Source organism: Marmota flaviventris (genome assembly GCF_047511675.1).
Source record: "Marmota flaviventris isolate mMarFla1 chromosome 10 unlocalized genomic scaffold, mMarFla1.hap1 SUPER_10_unloc_1, whole genome shotgun sequence".
Classification (NCBI taxonomy): domain Eukaryota; kingdom Metazoa; phylum Chordata; class Mammalia; order Rodentia; family Sciuridae; genus Marmota; species Marmota flaviventris.
Genome location: NW_027287687.1, coordinates 354,254 through 361,956, shown reverse-complemented (window position 1 = coordinate 361,956; position 7,703 = coordinate 354,254). Strand labels below are relative to the sequence as shown.

Sequence of the window (7,703 nt, the reverse complement as noted above, 5' to 3'; positions counted from 1 at the left end):
TATTATATATAATATATAATATTCTTCTAGATGGGTTTTCCTTTCCCAGTTTACAAAACTGTCATAGATACTAGTGATTCACATTCCCTTCTTTCCAACCTGAACTCCTTTTTGTTGATAGTTCCCTCAACATAACAACATAGAGTATGAACAAAGATGAAGTCTAAGTCTAAGGATTGCCCCAGGGAGATGAGCTAGAGCCACTGCCCTCAGACCCACCACATCCAGTTTCATCTCTGCTCCTAGAGTCTATGGAGTCACTTCCTTCATCCTCTTTCTACTTGTTCTTTGCTGACCCTTGTGAGGGATGATAGTTGTTAGTTGATTGCCATCTGAGCAGTGTTGGGTGAGTCCCTCCCTGGAGACTTCAGTCCCTGCTTCTTTTCAAGGTCTTCCTGCAGACTTTCAGCTGATGGAGACTGTTGATCTATTCGTTTGAACTTGGAGTTAGGGCCTCCTGCATTGGTTATGTTTTTACACTTCCCATAGCTAGTCTCTTTGTAGATGGCATACTCCTTTAGTGACAAACTCATGATCCAGAGGTCCAGGTCCACCCTGTACTGTTTCTGCAACTCTTCAGCATGTCTTTTAGTTCCAATAGTTCCTTCATACTCTGTGGGACATGCTGCCAGCACCTCCCAATCTCTACCATGTGCTCCCTCAGGGGAAAATGTTGCAGCTCCCTACTAGACCATGAATCTTGATGAAATCTGTGATATCCATTCATAGGAGACTTCTTAGGCTCTCCATGAAATTTCACCTTCTCAGAAAATCTATCAGTTTCTGCTATAGATCTCACATTTTCTACATTTCCTTGTAACTTCTTTCTGGCTTTGGTTTGGCATCTCTTATACACATCAGATATTTTGGAGACATGAGCTAGATCAGGGTGATTGTCTTTTAAACAAGCCAGTTTTTCTTCAAATTCCTGTTTGTCCTTCTGAAAATCCTCAATATATTTCTGCTTTATTTCTTCTGGTAGCTGCTTGTATTTCTCAGTCAGGATCTTGGTCAACTCCTTGTTGTTCAGCTCAGGGTGCTCTTGGGAATGAATACTGGGCCCAATTCTTCTTATAGAAGTGGATGTAAGCAGTCAGGGTTTTTTGGGGGGAAGTCTGGATGTTTCTCATATTTTTTGCATTTTGTGGGAATTTTAACACATTCTTTGGCTTCCAGAACTAATTCTCTCAATGTACGTAACTTCTTCAATTTACTAGAAATCTCTAAGCATTTGCCTTCACACATTTCTGCAGAGAAATGCTTAAAAGCTATTTTTTCCCAGTCCATATTTGAAATGGTTGTCTTGAATGTTTCATTATCATTGCATTGGACATTATTGTCTATATTTTTCAGTAACCTCAGAATGTTTTTATTTGACCAGCAGGATTGGCTGTGGTATGTTGCCATTTTCAGATTTCTCTCTGGGCCACTAAAAAAGTCTCAGTTGTTGAAAAAGTCTCAACAGGAACTCAAACTCCTCCAGTCTCACAACTCAGCAGATAAATTATTCCTAGAAGTTCTGTAGTATGTGTAATATTGTATTTCTAAAAAGAAAGAGAAAGAGAGTTACTCTCTTTCATTAGTGGTTAACGAAAATAATCAAACCTCACTTGAATATGTTGCTTGACTAGGGGAACAATTTACAGTAGAACACATTGTTTTGATTTGTTCTGTTTTTTTTTTTTTTTTTTTTTAGGTTGCCTGTCCCTAGAACTTTCTCAGGTAAACTGGGAAAAATGGTTGGCTCAGTGTTTAAAGTTGTTCGGCCCTGAGGAAGAGATAGAGATAAACCATGTCTACACATATCAAGAAAATAGAAAAACTGATACAACAATTTTTTGTTCCGTTTTTGTTTCATTCTGTTTCGGTTTTGTTTTGTGTTATCTTGTTGGGTTGTGTTATCCTTGTAGCAGAAATATGGGGTCAGAAATTTGCAAAAAACAAACTGAAAGAATGTTAAGTAAATTGTTAGAGGAAGGAGGCACCCCAGTAAAATCAAGAACAGTTAGGGCATATGTTGATATAATACAAAAATGTAGCCCATGGCTTTTTAAGGAGGAATTGTGGAATATATCACAATGGGACCATCATGGAGAAGATTTAAGGGAGAGGAAAAAGAAAAACCCAGGAACTCTGCCAGTTGGCACATTGCCATTGTGGATGGTGATAAAATTTTGTTTGCCTAGTCCAAAGCCTTCAGTTTAGACTATGGTAGAAGACATGTTAGATCAAGTAAAAGAGAAGGTCTCTAGAGCTAGTCAGACAGAGGAAGAAAATTTAAAGGAGGAAGGACTATCAGGGGAAATATTACAACAGGAGGCTGCTACTAACACCTTTCTATCACCAGAGGGCATAAGTGTCCAACCAACAGCTCCACCTATGGAGACAACTTATGCTGGGTGGCCCCAACCCCAGTAGTTGATAGATGGGATCCTGAAACAGAAAGGAAAAAGGATTAGGAGAAAAAGGACAAAGTATAGTGGTACCAATACAAATAGATCAAGAAATAGATAGACATGGATTGGGTTTTCAGGAGGGGTCATTGAGACAATAAAAATTACTTGGAAATCAGAAAGACCAGTATGGGTTCCTCAGTGGCCCCTGAATAAAGAAAAGATACAAGCAGCCCATGACCTGGTCAAACAACAATTAGCAGAGGGACATATACAACCTTCCATATCTCCCTATAATACTCCCATTTTTGTCATTAAAAAGAAATCTGGTAAATGGAGATTATTGCAAGATTTAAGAGCCATTAATAATGAGATTGTTATTATGGGACCTGCTCAATCAGGGATTCCTCAATTGTCTGCTTTGCCAAAAACTTGGTATGTTTTATCTATAGATATTAAAGATTGTTTTTTTTTTTTTTTTTTCAATTCCAATTCATCCTGAGGATAGTCCACGATTCGCATTTACTATCCCTTCATTGAATCATGAAGGTCCTGATCAGAGATATGAATGGAAATTACTCCCTCAAGGGATGGCTAACAGCCCAACTATGTGTCAAATTTATGTTAAGAAATCCAGCCACTTAGAAATCAAAATCCTGAACTACAAATATTTCACTATATGGATGATGTATTATTAGCACACAAAGATAAAAACACATTGCTACAATGTTATGCCACAATTACAAACATTAAAAAAATATAATCTAGAGATAGCAATAGATAAAGTACAATTAAATTATCCAATTAATTATTTAGGAGTTCTATTATCCTCAACCATGGTCCGTCCACCAAAAATTCAAATACGAGTAGATCAACACAAATCACTTAACAACTTTCAAAAGTTATTAGGAGACATAAATTGGATAAAGCCTTATCTAGGCATACCAACAGGAAAGTTGGGACCTTTATTTGATATCCTAAAAGGTCCATCAGATCCAAATTCACCCCGCATGTTAATGCCTGAAGCAAGAGAGACATTAAAAATCATTGAAACATATATGGAAAATATGCATTTGGATAGAATTGATGTGAGTTTGCCTTTATTATTTATTGTACTACCAACAAAAAATATTCCTACAGGAGTATTTTGGCAAGAAGGCCCATTATTGTGGATACATTTATCTTATTCTCCTAACATTATTCTTACTAGGTATCCTGAGGCTGTAGGACAATTAATACTCAAAGGAATAAAAGCAGCAAAGGGAGTGTTTGGAATTTCTTCCAATAAAATTATTACTCCATATACTATGGATCAAATTGATAAGTTAGCTAATGAGTTAAATACTTGGGCAATAATCATGTGTAAATCTAATGTTTCATTTGATAATCACTTACCATCTAATCCTTTGTTGTCTTTTTGGTCTTTGCATCCTGTAGTTTTTCCAAAAATGACAAGAAAAACACCTATCATGAATGCTCCAAATATATTCACTGATGAGTCAAATAATGGTACAGCAGCAGTAGTTACCCCTGATCAAACTTTTACATTTTTACTACCCAAACAATCAGCTCAAAAGATAGAGCTTAATGCAGTATTACACGCTTTTTTGATGTTAAAGATTCTGTATTTAATTTATTGTTTGATAGTCAGTATATAGTTAATGCTATAATATCCTTTGAAGATGCTGGTAGGATTTTCCCTTCCTCTACTGTTTTTTCTTTGTTTTCCACTATACAAAGTCTAATCTGGGACAGAAAAGATCCATTTTTATAGTACATATTGGGGCACATACAGGATTGCCTGGAGCCCTTAGTTTGGGCAATGATTTAGCAGATAAAACTACACATGACATACATATTTTCTCTACACTAGATGAAGATACAAATTTTCATAAAAGATTCCATGTCAATGCTAATACTTTACAAACATGTTTTAAAATAACTAAGGAATAAGCTAGACAAATAATAAAACAATGTCAAAATTGTGTGACCTTTTTAACCACAAGTTAATCTTGGAATCAATTCTAGAGGACTGATACCTAACCATATTTGGCAGATGACATCACACTTTTGCCAGAATTTGGAAAATTAAAATATTTGCATGTTATATTTGATACTTCTTCGGGATTTTTGATGGGCCCCCTTCATGCCAGAGAAAAAAATAAAGATATTATAGCTCATTGCTTACAAAATCTTGCCACTGTGGGCATTCCAAAACAGTTAAAAACAGCTAATGTCCCTGGTTATACTTCTACCTCTTTTAAACAATCTTGCTCATCATTTGGCATTACTCATATAGCAAGAATCCCATACAATCCACAGGGACAAGGTATAGTTGAAAGAGCTCCTCAAACTATTAAAATGTACTTATTAAAGCAAAAAGAGGGAATTGGGAAGGGGTATATATCCCCCAAAGATAAACTTAAAATAACTCTTTTTACTCTAAACTTTTTAAATTTGGATTCATTAGGGCTTAGTGCTGCAGAAAGGCACATGTGTCCCAAAAATGTACATAAACCCAAGGTACTTTGGAAGGATATTCTAACAGGACAATGGAAAGGTCCTGACCCAGTGATTGTCTGGAGTCAGGGGTCTGTTTGTGTGTTTCCACAGGGAGAACAGCAGCTGATTTGGATTCCAGAGAAATTAACTAAAGTGATTTCTACATACCAAAAAGAAGATGATTTGGCTCAAACCCAGAACAGCTGATATCCTTACATCTGCGACAGTGGTTCTCCCACACCTGGAGGCTAATGAATAATGAACACCATTAAAGCCTATTTCAAATGTAAAAAATCTTGGGGCTTGCTTGTGGGAATACCTTCAGACCCATTATGCAAGTTACAGGAAGAAGGATGGAATATCAAACAAAGAATCAAACCTAGGTGGTAACCAGGATGCTTTTTTCAGTATCTATTTTATTATTGCCCTTTCCCACATCATAAACTTCTACTTTATTTTTTGAGCTCATACAGACCTAGGTTAATGTTTTTTCTGATCAGTTCTATTTTTTTACTATGGAGTTTTTAAACATTGCAATTGAGATTTCACCTGTGGAAAGCTACAAGGCCTTTACTATTATGTTATGTGTTGTATGTATTGTATTATGTGTGCACACTTGTGTTTTGTGTTGTATGACTGTATGTGCATATGTCCATATATCATATATGAGAAGTGCTCATGAAAAAAATGGATCCAAATATTTTTTTATTATTATTCATGCAATTTAAATGATTTAATTTAAATTGGGTAAAAAAACTGTTGAGGATTATTTTAATACGTGAACAAAAAAGGAGGATAACAGATCTGTTTGTTTACTTTCACCTTTCCTTTTCATTATATCTAATTATATTCAGGATACTAAATTGTTTAGAAAATTGCTTTCTTTTAGTGCCTGCTGGAATATTACATAATTTTTTTTTAGCCATCATCCCAGTGCCAGTGAAGACAAAGATAAAACCAAACTACAGCTCTGTGATAGCTATCACAACAAACTGTATAAACTGATGCATCAATGAATGATGTAACTCAACAAGTGATGCTCAATCAAAAAGTCAATTTGCTTTGGGAGGAAATGGACATATTAATAGATTCCTCTGCTTTGACTGCTTGCAGAACTTGCCTGGACTATGTATCACTTGTATGCATTGTGAACTATCTGTTGGTGCAGCGAATTGTGGTAGTGCTGGGATATCTTTGCTGATGGTGTCATCGATGGTACAATTTTTCCAAAAGGAGCCATCAGTTGGCTTGGTGTTGTGGCATTTCTGTATCCCCCTCCCTTCTGCTTGTGATGGTCCCTCAGCTAAAATTGGGGGCCAACAGAGGTGAGGCAAAGAACCTCACCCCCCACAGGTGCAAAGGCCAAATTTGGTGGCCAACAGAGGTGAGGCAAAGAACCTAACTGGTGCAAAGGCCTATCCACAAGTATGGCTATATGCTGGGCCAGTAGTCAATGACGGGTAAGATCCAATTGCAATTGTACCAACCTAAGACAGGAGGCTGACGCCTTGAGGTCAGCACATCTGATGACATGTAAGGACCATATGTAGTATTGGACAACCTAAGACAGGCACAGTCCCTAAGCCACATGCTTGTTGTTTAATTAAACAGAAGGGGGTAGATATTGAGAGCCACAGCTGAGTCAGAATGGTGGTCCCTGGCATTTTGCCAGAAGTAATGGTTGAGAGGCAAGTCATTAAGATGATGATAATTAAGTTAAGCTGTGTATAATTGCTGTGGCTGGATGATGCTGGATTGAAACAGCCTGTGTATTCAATTGTATATAGACTCCTGCTGTCTCGAGGGGCCTCTACTTTGGAGTTCTCATGGGGATTCCTGGGGAGTTCACGTTGGTTGGTGAAGTTCCGGTGGAGAGAGTTCCGGTTGGTGTGCGGTGTCCCTGGAAGGTCCGCGTGGGTGGCATTCGGGGGAGTTTGGAGATAAAATTTGTTCCTGCTTGAGTGGCTTGTGATTTGTGCCCAGCCAAATGCAGCACACATTGACCTGAATAATGCAGAAAGGCATGTAGGAAAATGAGAGAACATTGGATTCGAAGAAAGAAGTGTTAAAATCCTACCTCCTGTTCCTGTGAATGGAGGGATATTGTTAAATTTGAGGTAGGAAGGGAAGAAGGGAGGGGGGAAGAAAAAGAGACAGACAAAGACAAGAAGACATGAAAAGAGTGAGACTCAGAGATAGACAGATATAAGGGGGAAGACAGAAAATAGAAACAAACAGATAAAGAAGAGAGAAAGAGGAGAGAAAAGAGATGGGGGCAGACAGAATATAGACTGAGAGAAAAAAAGAAAGAAACATATATACAGAGAAAAGGGGTGTGCAGAGAGAAAAGAGGAGAGAAAGAGAGATTTTGCAGAACATGAACAACCCTGGGATCCTATGAAGGGAACTCAGGGGTTCATGGTGCAATTTCAACTTTGATGGGTGACATTTTTCAAAATAAAAAATAGAAACAGAACAATGTGCCAATATGCTAGTAGGGACATACATATGAAGACCCAGCTACAGTAATGGTTGCTGAATTTAGTAGATAAAACTAGGAGGCCCAGCCACATTTGAATTTCCAGGGAATATCCAATACCTTTTTGGTGGACCTTTGTCCTAAACACTTCAATTCCTTCCTTCACTATCCTCAAGACAGGAAGACTTGCAGGGGACAAGTGGCCAGCCCAGGAGAGGCTCCATCTGGCAGCTCACAAGCAGCTCAGGGAGGCTCTACAGAGGGCCAGTGAGTTCACCTTCTGGGCCTTTCCCTGTGGAAGGAGAAGTGTGGCTTCTCATAATGGTACC

The 7,703-nt window shown here is 37.9% G+C and overlaps 1 pseudogene; it reads right to left on the bottom strand.

Annotated features, from left to right (window-relative positions):
- Window positions 1-317: 317 nt before the first annotated feature.
- Window positions 318-1,407, bottom strand: LOC114078806 (upstream-binding factor 1-like protein 1; annotated as a pseudogene).
- Between the last annotated feature and the right edge of the window lie 6,296 nt (window positions 1,408-7,703).